Source organism: Prionailurus viverrinus, chromosome B2 (assembly GCF_022837055.1).
Source record: "Prionailurus viverrinus isolate Anna chromosome B2, UM_Priviv_1.0, whole genome shotgun sequence".
Classification (NCBI taxonomy): Eukaryota; Metazoa; Chordata; class Mammalia; order Carnivora; family Felidae; genus Prionailurus; species Prionailurus viverrinus.
Window position 1 is genome coordinate 30843266 of NC_062565.1, and position 12956 is coordinate 30856221.

Below are 12956 nucleotides of genomic sequence, written 5' to 3' on the forward strand. Positions count from 1 at the left end.
CATGGTGGGTAGAGTGGAAAAGGGATTCCTGAGGTGCTTCTTTCCTATGCAAGGGTTAATCCAAGGTCCTTGCGCATGTATCTTTTTCCTCCTTGGTGGAAGTCTGTGCACACTGTGGTGTAGTGTGTCTGGAATGGAGTCACCTGGGTCTGAGGGCCAGTAAAGGCAGCCAGTCAGGACTCTGAGGCCTCCTGCCTATCTGCTGCACTGTCTTTACAGAACTGCACACCAGAGATGGGGCAGGAGTTGAGTGATGAGATCCACTGCTCAACTTCCGTGAAGGACAGGAATATGCCCCACACCACCAACAGGATGCAGCACCGAAGCGGCTCAGGGGGAGTGCAGGTACCAGGGAGACCCAACAGCCAGGGCCCAGATGTAGCAAAAAGATCCCAGGGCCCAGAAGCCATACTGCTACTCCCCTGAGCCCCCTTGTAGACTTCTGCTCCCAGATGAATCTGGATCCCCAAATCCTCCTCAAATTTGCCTTCATGGCCCAGCCCTTGCCATGGCCAGATGCAAAGTCACTGTCCACTTATTTGTAGGAATATCAGAAAAGAGACCTGAAGTCATTTCACATCCCATCTGGTCTAGAGTATTTTTTCACTGTTGTATGTATTTTCCTAACTCCTGTTCCCAGGTGTCCCTGTTGGCCTGACCATCCTTGCACACCTTCTCCAAATCTGGCACATGATCATCATGAGTAGGGAGATTTTTGCCAGAAGGGACATGGGGCTCATGGTATTTTGTCTGCTGCTCTGCAGTTTGGTTGCCAAGGAACACATCCCTGAGGCTCCTCCAGGTCAGGAGTAGGGGCCTCTCTGGGCTATACAACATTCCAGAAGGGAGATGGGTTACCACACCCATTTAGCTCTTCACTGATGTGGGACTTTGACATGATTCCCTTTTGTTGCCATGTTACAGTGCTCACTGGACATCCTACATGACCTATTACCCTAATCCCTCTAGCCCCAGGAAATGCCTCTGCCTTCTCTTCTCTAGAATGGACTGTGTCATCAGAAATCACACGGATGAGGCTGTTAATGCAGGGAGGTGCTGTCAATACTCAGCTAACAATCTGACCTGAAATACTCACGTGTTCAGTCACTATCCACCTCAAATTCTAGTTTTAACGCCAAAATCCTTTTTCCTACTGTGGGTACCTATGTTTCAGTCTTGCCACAAGCCACTGAAGGCTTGGAGATTTGTTCTGCATTCTGTCCCCTAACGCTCCTGGTGGCCAGTGTGCTGCCTGACTCTGTGTCCCTCCTCTGTTCCACCTCAGGGTAAAAATGCCTCAACCGTGAATAAGAATGAGACCAGTGTGGTGTGGACCATCCAGGCAGGCTTGCTGGATAAGCAAGTGTAGCATCCTGTGCCTGTCTTCCTGGGCAGAGACCGCTGCCCCCCCGCCCCCATGTCTCCATGTTCCTGGACATGTACAGAACTTTTCCACTACTGAAAAGGTGCTGGATTTGTTGATTCCAAGGTGAGCACCCTGCCTCGCCACAGCCCCACTGAATTTGGCCACTTACAGGCTTTGAGTCTTGGGAATGTCACCAAACCTCCCCAAGTCTCAGTCTGTTCCTCAGATGCGGGCAGAGTTATTATAGGGACCCAGTGGGGCCCTGCTGGGAAAGTGCACCTGGCATTGTGGAACGGTCTGCTGGCTGGGCTGTGGCTGTGCTGGGTTATTATTGTCCTCTTCCCCATGATGACGTTTCTGCCTCATCTGTCACTGTCACCAGGTCTTGAGCTGGGCCATTTTCCCATTTGAAAAGGAGATTTGAGGCTCCATCTGAGGGTCTGAATCCTGGCTGAGACCAGAGCAGGGATCCCTGGGGGTGAGCAGGTGGCCCCAGGCCCACTCAGATATCTGTGATGGTGCTAGTTGAGGCCCATTCATTCATCAAACATACAGGAAGCTCCACCAGATGCAGGCACTTCTTTAGAAGCTGACTGTCATCCAAGGCACAGAGCAGACAACACCCTGTCCTCTAGGGCTCCATTCTACACAGGGGTCAGTGACACTAGGTATGACAAGAGGTAGCATACACAGGACAGGTGATATGATGCCCTCCTGGCCTCCTCTAGGTATGGATGCATCCTTTCTGAAATGGGATGAAGATGGCAGACCCCTGGAGCAGCAGAAAATGTGAGTGGGCTTTAGACAATGCAGGAGGGTCTTCCTCCTCCAAGAGGGCAGCGGAGGGGGTGGGGTGGTGAGTTGGGAGGGCTCTGGACCCTGCATCCCACACATCTGCGATTCCTTTGAGCGGGCAAAGGTCTGAGGGCTTCTGGAAGAGAGAAAGGGGTTCTAGAGAGCCGTAGATGAGGTGTGGGCACAGTGGGACAGCAGAGGGGGCCAGAGGACAGAGTCACCTCCTAAGAGAGTGCAACCCCATCCCTTCCCACTCCCAGTCCTGCCTCCACCCCCATCTTGGGACCCAGAACAAAGGGTGTGGGGAGCATCACACTCACCAATCTGGTGGCACTTCAACGGTGGGTGCTCAGCAAGTGCTTCGGAGACCCAGTGAGGGCTCAGGGACCAGATGTCCCCCACCTTGTGGGAGATTAGGGTCAGTGGGGGGACACCCACATGGATGCGAAGTGAATAAAGCAACATGTAGGCGGAGGAGGTAAAGTTTGAGGTATTAGGAGGGTCCTGAGAAGCCCTTCTGAGAGACGGGTTCCTCTGTTTCCTATTTGTTCCGATATTCATGGAGCACTGGTGTATGCAGTGAGGACAATGAACCGACCAGACACCACCCCTCCCTGCCCACATGGAGTTGAATTCCAGCAGGAAGTAGGCAGGGAGACAGAGCAAAGAGTCCTTCTCCAAGAAGGACAGAGATGGGCCCATCATTGGTTAAGGGCTCCCATTCAAAATGGCTTTTTGCCAGACTCTCCTCAGTGACCAGGACTATCTTAGCAGGAGTGCCAAATCAGAGGTGGACAAGGAGTAGGACCAGCCTCTGGACAGCTGGAGGCATAGGAGCCCAGGTTCCCACTGGGTTCCCTGAGACATCAGTCTTGATTCTTCTGCACACTTCTGTATCTCCAGGGCCATCTTCTCCATTCTGGGCACCTGGAAGGACCACTCCCCTGAGGATTTTTTCCAACCTGCTGAATTTCCCTGCCTGAAGATGCTGCTGGCATATGTGGGGCTTAACATGCTGGGCTCACACCTGGAGAACCATACCTATGTTTTCCTCTCATAGCTGGGACACATGGAGCCCAATGAGCCAGAGGTTGAGGGTGAGGAGAACTCAGGGTGGGCGATGTGAACATGTGGAGGGGACAGGGTAGGCCACACAGAACAAGTATCCTTAAGCTGTGTTTGGATCAGGAGCCGTGAGTAGTCTCAGATAACTGTCCCCATGGTCTGCCATCTGGGGAGACTTCCTGGAGGTGGGTTCTTGGACTCAGAAGACATTGACTGGTGGGAGAGGTTTCCTTTATTTGGAAGAGACATGGAAAGGCAATCATGGTGATGATACTTTCTCTTCTTGAAGCTATAGCACCCGTTCCGGAGCAGGATCCAGAACCAACTCAAGAGCTAGCCCCAGCTCCCACTGTGGTGCCTGCTGCAGCTTCAGAGCCCGAGGTGGCTGAAGCCATCACTCCTGCTGGAGCTCAGCAATTAGGAAAAGCAGTGACCCTCCCTGCAGTGTCAGAGCCAGTGCAGGTGGTAGTTATAGCTCTGATTCACTGTCAGGAGCTGGAAGAACCACCTGCACCTTTGGCAGCCCTGGAGCATGAGCAGGCCCCAGCCCCAGCTACTGGGGTTACGGAAGGACTAGAACAACCACTTGCTACAGCTGAACAACCAGCCTCAGCTCCCAAGCAGTGGCTCGTGTCGGCTGCAGCCCTAAAGGATGGCTTCCCCTCCCCTGTCGTTGCTTTTTTTTGAAATTTTTGTGTTTTTTATTCAGATATGGAATGGCTTAGTGTATTTTGTTTTATAAGTAAAGTATAAATTGACTTCCAGTAAAGTTTGACTCTGATCCTTTTAAATTGGATGTTGACGTGTCATTAGGTAGTTTGACAATGTTATACAACCATGACCACTAGGTACTGCTAGAACACTTCCATCACAGAGACACCTGTGCTACTGATCGGTCACTGCTCATTCCCTCACCCCAATCCCTGGAACCACTGGTCTCTCTGTTTCTGTTGCTTTACCTCTTCTGGGATTTTCATGGGCATGGAATCATTCAACATGGCCTTTTGTGTCTGGCTACATAACATGACGGTGATTAATAATTCTTGAAATTTTTAATGAAAATAACATTTTTATTACAAAGGAATATCCCCCAAAGAACATAGATTATGTGAAGCTCCAAAATGAACTATCTTCATTATGTGGGATAGGGACACCTTTTGTAAGTAAGTTTGACTCGAAGGCCACAAACTACAAGAGAAATGTCTGGACCAGTAAAATACCTGTAAAATCTTTTATTTTCCCGGACAGGCCATGTTTAAATTAGGCTACTGGACATAGTATAAAAATACCACAATAAAATATTAAATCTTCCCATTTATTACCAATATTTTAGGTAATAAAGTATATTATTGAAGGTTTTTGATGAGTTGTTTATTTAGTAAAATAATAATTTAAGTAATGAAGATAGGTGCAGGGTGACTCAGTTGAGTGTCCAATTCTCGATTTCGGCTCAGGTCATGATCTCACAGTTCGTGGGACTGAGCCCCCAGTCAGGGTCTGTGCTGACAGTTTGGAGCTCTGCACAGGATTCTCTCTCCCTCTTTCTGCCCTTTCCCTACTGGTGTTACTCTTTTTCTTTCTCTCTTTCTCTCAAAATAAACATTAAAAAATAAGAAATAAATGAATATGAAGAAAAAGATACACTCCTAACAACAAATAATTGCCCATAACAAATGGTTTCCCTGTTTCCAGTCCTTTCTCTTTGTAGCATGTGTGTGTGTGTGTGTGTGTGTGTGTCTGTGAGTGTGTGTTGGGTTGAGGCGTGGAGGGTTCCAGGACTATGCTCTTATACTACCTAATGTCTCCACAGTGGACAGGCACAGTCATTCCTGTCCCCTTGTGCATTCTCAGTGGCCACACATCATCATTTGTTCAGTGTCTCCAGCTGTTGAATAATTGGGCCAATTCCAATTTTTTGACTCGCATAATTGTAGTGAACGGTATATCTGTGCCATAAATCTCTCTTTCTTTAGGACTGATCCCTATAAGCACAATTCCTGGAATATAATTTATATACTTTCTTGAGGTATTGGTTACAGTTTCCAATAGTTACAGTCTCTCTTTTTTTTTTATTTTCAATATATGAAGTTTATTGTCAAATTGGTTTCCATACAACACCCAGTGCTCATCCCAAAAGGTGCCCTCCTCAATACCGATCGCCCACCCCTCCCTCCCACCCCCCATTAACCCTCAGTTTGTTCTCAGTTTTTAAGAGTCTCTTATGCTTTGGCTCTCTTCCACTCTAACCTCTTTTTTTTTTCCATCCCCTCCCCCATGGGTTTCTGTTAAGTTTCTCAGGATCCACATAAGAGTGAAACCATATGGTATCTGTCTTTCTCTGTATGGCTTATTTCACTTCGCATAACACTCTCCAGTTCCATCCATGTTGCTACAAAGGGCCATATTTCATTCTTTCTCATTGCCACGTACTATTCCATTGTACAGTCTCTTTATTAAGTTGGGGCCTTATTTGGGAAAGGAGGGACCTCAGAGACTGAGTGGATACCTGAAGAATTAGGAGGACAAGCCAGGATTGAGACCATGAGAGTACCTAGGAGTGACCCATAGAGCAGGGAAGAGCCCAAATCCCCCTCATATGGCCACCCTGACAGCATCCCTATCCTATGTCCTGGAACACACCTCATCCAGGCCCCGTCCTGTGATGCACCCCAGCCACTTCTTCCCTCCTGTTCCATAACTCAGCTTCTAAGTAGAGCAGCTGGGCCCTGCTTTCAGGCTAGTGGGAGATGCAGCCTGGGCCACTGCTATCTGTTTGCTGGCCCTCCTCCCTGGCTGGGCCTGTTCCTCTCAGGAAAGAACCTGTGAGTGCAGGTCAGGTCAATGAGTTATAGACCATCAGTAGGAAATGTAGTTGAATGTATTCATCCAGATGTAGTTTTATTGGCAACAGCAAGAACCACTTGAACTTCTGTGAGCAAGGGAGACCTTTACAAATCACATTAAGTGCTCATGGAAGCTGCAGGATAGACAGAGCCTCAGCCAGGGATTTTGGCACTGGGTATACCCCTCAACACCCCTCAGACTCCTCCAGCAGTGACCCACTGCACCTGCTAGCCCCAACCTTGGTATCCCTCAAGTTCAATTTTTGTGAGAGAAGGGGCTGTGCTTCCTGTTCAAGATACCCTGTGAGGAGAAGGGGGGGGGTGGTTTCCTCTCCTCCCATAAAGTCAACTCAGGGAGAGTCCACTTGATCTGAAGCAGTAAGAGAGGCCATGGGCAGCAACCTATGTCTTCTCTGCCACAAGATTGGGGTCCCCAGACAGAGGAGATAGATCCTCAAAAGGAGGAAACGTGGGGCTCTCCCTGAAGGATGAGAGAGAAACACCATTGAATGGGGAGCAGGTAAGACAGGAGAGTCGTGAGGACTAAGGGGGAAAGGCTGACATGAGCTGGGTTACTGCCATATTGGTCAGGGGCACAGGCTCTGTGGTGGTTTGTTGGAAGTGGCCAGGCTTCATCCTACTGATGTTTCCATCAAAACCCAAATTCACCTCCAGAAAATATTTTCAATACTAAGCACCAAAAGGCACTGGGATCCTGGCATCCAATGAGGCCCAAGATGCTGTGCAGCACTGATTGCACAGAAGGGGTGGGGAATGCAGGTGCCATGGGGCTGAGGGCAGCTCGCTTTTTGGCTGCTTTGGAGGGAAAGAGCTCCTTCAGTGAGCACTACGACATTTGGCCCAAGGAGGAGCTGACAGTTCAGGGAACTCCAGAGCACAGATCTCAACACTTGGGACTGTCTATGTCCAGAGACACAAGCTGTGGGTGATGTCCAGTCCTAGGGCTGGCCTGGGTGTGATGGGTGAGCAACAGTGCTGTGGGAGCCCAATTGAGGGACACTCCACCCACACTGGAGGTGATAAAAGGCTTTCTGGAGGGACAGTTGAGTCAGAGGGAGCAGGGCGTGCCAGGCAGAGGGGACAGAGGATGCAGAGGTTGAGTCCATGGCAGCAGTGGGCTCACAGTGGAGTAACATGTACAGGTACAGCTAAGGATTATTGAGTGTCTTTTTGGGACATGAATCATGTCACTAAGTCACCATAACAATTCCATGAGGAAGGTAGAAATGCTGTCCCTCTTTGACTGAGGGAACTCTCCCCTTCTATGCCCCACAGAGAGGCAGAGGCAGGAATCGAATTCGGTGCTTGTCACCCCTGTGGGGCCTACCTGACAAGAAGGCTGCAATCAGATGCTGCAGAAGAGACATCTCAGTCCTGAAGCTACATGAACCTTTGTTCCTGGTGCCCAGGGAGAAACCTCTTTCTCAGATAAAGGCTGGCTGCCATTCCTTGGCCAACAAGCCAAGCCCCAGTCATAAGGGCAGGCAACACTGCCCCCTCAGTTCAGTGAGGTCTTCAGGCCTAGAGATTCGATATGGAAGATTTGCAGACCTCTGGGTTCCTGGGTGGAGCAGTGTGGACGGACACTGGGTTCAAAGGCAGAGAGACAGCAGTTCTAGCCCCTGCTCAGCCTCTTTGTAGTTGACTGACCCCAGGGGTTCCTATGAGCCTCATGATCCCATCTCTGAAATGGAGAAAGAACTGATGTTGCTAAGTGGGTTGTCAGACGAATCACTTGAGAAATGATTTGTACGATTCTTGCCTGGTGCCTGGAGCACATGAAGAGCCAAGTGGAAAGGCAATCACGTTGGTGACCATTTATCCACATATGTGTTTTTCCTCTTGTTGATTTTGGTATCATCCTTAAGAAACAGATGCCAAAATAAGGTCAGGAAGACTTGTTCTTATGCTTTCTTCTCAGAGTTTTAGTTTTATGTCTTAAATTTAGGTCTTTGATCACTGTGGGTTCATTTTCTATATTATGTTAGGTGAACGTCCACCTTCATTCAGTCATTCATGATTTTATGTGTCTGTATGTGTAAGAAGGGACATCTTCTAGTCAGTGTATTACTTTAAGTTGTCACTTGCATAGCATTTTCAATAGATCCCAAGGAAACTAGAGCATAAAAGTGAATAAGTAGTCCTTAAAGCAACTGGCGAAGACTGTTAACTAAGTCCTGAAGGAGATTAATTTGGATCTTCTGTTGAAGTGGAGCAGTGTCTTTGTCAACAGCAGCCAAACACCGCCCTCTGGTGGTCACAAGAGACATTGCCGGAATACTGCTGGGCTGTCTGATCTATCTGCAAAGGAAGCCCCATGCAAAATTAAGACATCCTCACAGGATTCCAGGTAGATCAGAAACACTTCTGTAAAATTCAGTGTTTTGGGGGGGGTGCCTTGCAGGAAATCTATGAAAAAATAAGCCTCTTCCCAAGTGCATTATTTCGAGAAGTATTCATTGAAGAGTTGAGTCAGGCACTGGGTTCCAGGACAGAAAAAAGAGACCAGGTGGCTATCTCCCAAGACGCACAGAGTGTGGGGTGGGAAAGTGTTGGGAAGAACCGGTCTACGTGACAGCTCTTTATGTCTGGTTTAAAGAAAACAGTATATCAAAAACAAACCATATTTCTGGACTCGTTTGATTATATTAACAGCAAAAGATTTTAGAAAATTTGAAAACTATCACTCCATATGTCTGCATACTCTCATCCAAGTTAGATGACATCATCCTATATTCCCGGTTACCTTTTCACTTATTAGGAGTGCATGATATGCCATATAGAAACCTAAATAACCCCACAAAAATGCTCTTAGAACCAGTAAATGAATTCAGCAAAGTTTAAGAACAGATATTCAATACATAAAAATGTGTTGAATTTCTATACATGAATAACAAACTAGCAGAGAGAGAAATCAAGAAAATAATGTACAGTCTCTCAAAAAGAATAAAATACTTAGGAATAAATTTAAACCAGAATAAAGACCTGTATACCGAAAACCATAACTCATTGGTGAAGGAATTACAAGAAGCAGAAATAAGTGGAAAGACGTTCCATGATAATGGATCCCAAGAATTAATATTCTCAAAATGCCCACAGTACTTAAAGCAGTCTGCACATTCCGTGCAATCCCTATCAAAATTTAAGCACATTACCAAAAAAAAAAAAGTGAAAAGAATATTCCTTAAATGTGAATAGAACCACAAATGGCCCCAAATAGCCAAAGCCATCTTGAGAAGGAAGAACAAAGCTGGAGGCATCATGTTTTCTGCTTTCAAACTCTATCACAAAGCTATAGTAATCAAAACAGTATGGCATTGGTATAAAAGTAGATACCTAGATCAATGGAACAGAAACAGAAAGCCCAAAAAGAAACCCACACATATGTAGCCAGTTAATTTACAACAAGAGCCAAGGATGTAACATGGACAAAAAGCAGTCTCCTCAATAGGTGGTGTTGGAAACAGTGGGCATCCACAAGCAAAGGAATGCAACCGGACACCTATCTAACACCATACACAAAAACTAAGTCAAGATGTATTCCAGACTTAAACATAAGAGGTAAAACCATAAAACTCCTGGGTGAAACTTGGGGCAGAACGTTTTTGATCTCCGTCTTGACACTGAGTTTTTGGATTTGACACCAGAAGTAAAAGCTACAAAGCAAAAACAAACAAGTGGGACTACATCAAGCCAAAAAGCGTCTGCACAACAAAGGAAATCATCAACAGAATGAAAAGGCAACATACTGAATGGGAGAAAACATCTGCAAGCTACATATCCGGTGAGGGGTTAATATCCAAAATATATAAAGAACTCATACAACTCAATAACACAAAAGCAAATAGCAATTACAAAATGGGCAGAGTTCTGAATAGATATTTTTCCAAAGGAGATATACAGATGGCCAAGAAATACAGGAAGAGATGTTCAAGATCACTCATCATTAGAGAAATGCAAATCAAAACCCAAAGAGATATCACCTATCACCTGTCAGAATGGCTGTAATAAAAAAGACAAGAAATAACAAGGGTTGGCAAAAATGGGGAGGAAAGGGCAACAATGTGCTCTGTTGGTGTGATTGTAAATTGGTGCAGTGACTATGGAAAACAATATAAAGGTTTCTCAAAAAATTCAAATAGAGCAACCATCATCACCCAGCAATTCCCCTCCTAGGTATTAATCAAAGAAAATGAAATTAATAAACTCATAAAGATACCTTCACACCTGTATTATTGCCGCATTATTTATAATAGCCAGGAGGGCATTATGCTAAGGGAAATAAATCAGAAAGAGAAAGACATATACCAAATTATCTCACGTATATGTGGAATCTGAAACAAAAAACAAGAAAAAAAAATACCACCCCCTCAACATAGTAACCCAAACTCACAAATACAGAGAAGATATAGATGATTGCCAAGGTGAGGGGCAAGAAGTAGGCAAAGTAGGTAAAAGGGGTCAAAAGATATAAACTAATAATAACACTATTTTTTATTGTTTTAAATTTACATCCAATTTAGTTAGCATATAGTGCAACAGTGATTTCAGAAGTAGATTCCTTAATGTCCCTTGCCCATTTAGCCCATCCCCCCTCCCACAGCCCCTCCAGCAACCCTCTGTTTGATCTCTATATTTGTCTCTTATGTTTTGTCCCTCGCCCTGTTTTTCTATTATTTTTTGCTTTTCTTCCCTTATGTTCATCTTTTTTTTTCTCTTAAAGTCCTCATATGAGTGAAGTCATATGATTTTGTCTTTCTCTGACTAATTTCACTTAGCATATAATACCCTCCAGTTCCATCCACGGAGTTGCAAATGGCAAGATTTCATTCTTTTTTCATTGCCAAGTAATACTCCATTATATATATACCACTTCTTTACCCATTCTTCCATTGATGGAAATTTGGGCTCTTCCATATTTTGGCTATTGTTCATAGTGCTGCTATAAACATTGGGGTGCATGTGCCCCTTCAAAACAGCACACCTGTATCCCTTGGATAAATGTCTAGTAGTGCAATTGCTGGGTCGTCGGGTAGTTCTATTTTTAGTTTAGTTTTGGTTTAAAAAAATTTTTTTTAATGTTTATTTATTTCTGAGACAGAGCATGAGCAGGGGAGGGGCAGAGAGAGAGGTAGAGACAGAATCAGAAGCAGGCTGCAGGCTCTGAGCTGTCTGCACAGAGCCCGACACAGGGCTCAAACTCACGAACTGCGAGATCATGACCTGAGCCGAAGTCGGTTGCTCAATCGACTGAGCCACCCAGGAGCACCTATTTTTAGTTTTTTGAGGAACCTCCAAGCTGGTGAGTAGCTGCACCAGCTTGCATTGCTACCAACAATGCAAAAGAGATCCTCTTTCTCTGCATCCTCACCAACATCTGTTGTTGCCTGAGTTGTTAATGTGAGCCATTCTGACAGGTGTCAGGTGGTATCTCATGGTGGTTTTGATTTGTATTTTCCCGATGATGAGTGATGTTGAGCATTTTTTCATGCATCGGTTGGCCATCTGGATGTCTTCTTTGGAGACGTGTCTATTCATGTCTTTTGCCCATTTCTTCACTGGATTATTTGTTTTTTGGGTGTTGAGTTTGATAAGTTCTTTGTAGATTTTAAATACTAACCCTTTATCTGATATGTCATTTGCAAATATCTTTTCCCATTCTGTCGGTTGCCTTTTAGTTTTGCTGGTTGTTTCCTTTGCTGTGCAGAAGCTTTTATTTTGAAGAGGTCGCAGTAGTTCATTTTTGCTTTTATTTCCCTTGCCTTTGGAGATGTGTTGGGTAAGAAGTTGTTGCGGCCAAGATCAAAGAGGTTTTTGCCTGCTTTCGCCTCGAGGATTTTGATGGCTTCCTGTCTTACATTGAGGTCTTTCATCCATTTTGAGTTTATTTTTGTGTATGGTGTAAGAAAGTGGTCCAGGTTCATTCTTCTGCATGTCGCTGTCCAGTTTCCCCAGCACCACTTGGTGAAGAGACTGTCTTTATTCCATGGGATATTCTTTCCTGCTTTGTCAAAGATTAGTTGGCCATACGTTTGTGGGTGCATTTCTGGGTTCTCTATTCTGTTCCATTGATATGGGTGTCTGTTCTTGTGCCAGAACCATATTGTCTTGATGCTTACAGCTTTGTAACAGCTTGAAGTCTGGGATTGTGATGTCTCCTGCTTGGTTTTCTTTTTCAAGATTACTTTGGCTATTCGGGGTCTTTTCTGGTTCCATACAAATTTTAGGATTATTTGTTCTAGCTCTGTGAAGAATGCTGGTGTTACTTTGATAGGGATTGCATGGAATATGTAGATTGCTTTGGGTGGTATCGACATTTTAACAATATTTGTTCTTCCTATCCAGGAGCATGGAATTTTTTTCCATTTTTTTTTGTGTCTTCTTCAATTTCTGTCATAAGCTTTCTATAGTTTGGTGCATAAATGTTTACAATTGTTAGGTCTTCTTGGTGGATAGACCCCTTGATTATGATATAATGCCCTTCTCCATCTCTTGATACAGACTTTATTTTAAAGTCTAGATTGTCTGATTAAGTATGGCTACTCTGGCTTTCTTTTGTTGACCATTAGCCTGATAGATGGTTCTCCATCCCCTTATTTTCAATCTGAAGGTGTCTTTATGTCTAAAGTGGGTCTCTTGTAAACAGCATATCAATGGATCTTGTTTTCTTAACCATTCTGTTACCCCACATCTTTTGTTTGGAGCATTGAGTCCATTGACGTTTAGAGTGAATACTGAAAGTTATGAATTTATTGCCATTATGATGTTTGTAGAGTTGGAGTTTCTGGTGGTGTTCTCTGGTCCTTTCTAATCTTTGTTGCTTTTGGTATTTATACACACGCACACACACGCACACACACACACAC

At 45.1% G+C, this 12956-nt stretch overlaps 1 protein-coding gene across 4 annotated transcripts in view; it reads left to right on the forward strand.

Moving 5' to 3' along the window:
• LOC125165842 (butyrophilin-like protein 1) overlaps positions 1-12956 on the forward strand; it is a 148364-nt gene that overhangs the window by 70035 nt on the left and 65373 nt on the right. Inside the window, exons 14-18 of one of the 4 annotated variants that reach the window (XR_007152236.1) lie at positions 220-345; positions 1286-1489; positions 2095-2155; positions 3065-3258; positions 3516-3929. The exons of 1 other annotated variant lie outside the window; for it this stretch is intronic. The gene's annotated coding sequence lies outside the window, so the exon portion shown is untranslated. Of the gene's footprint in view, positions 1-219; positions 346-1285; positions 1490-2094; positions 2156-3064; positions 3259-3515; positions 3930-12956 lie in introns of those variants that run through there. 2 more of the 4 variants (XR_007152235.1, XR_007152237.1) reach the window with 2 other exon arrangements.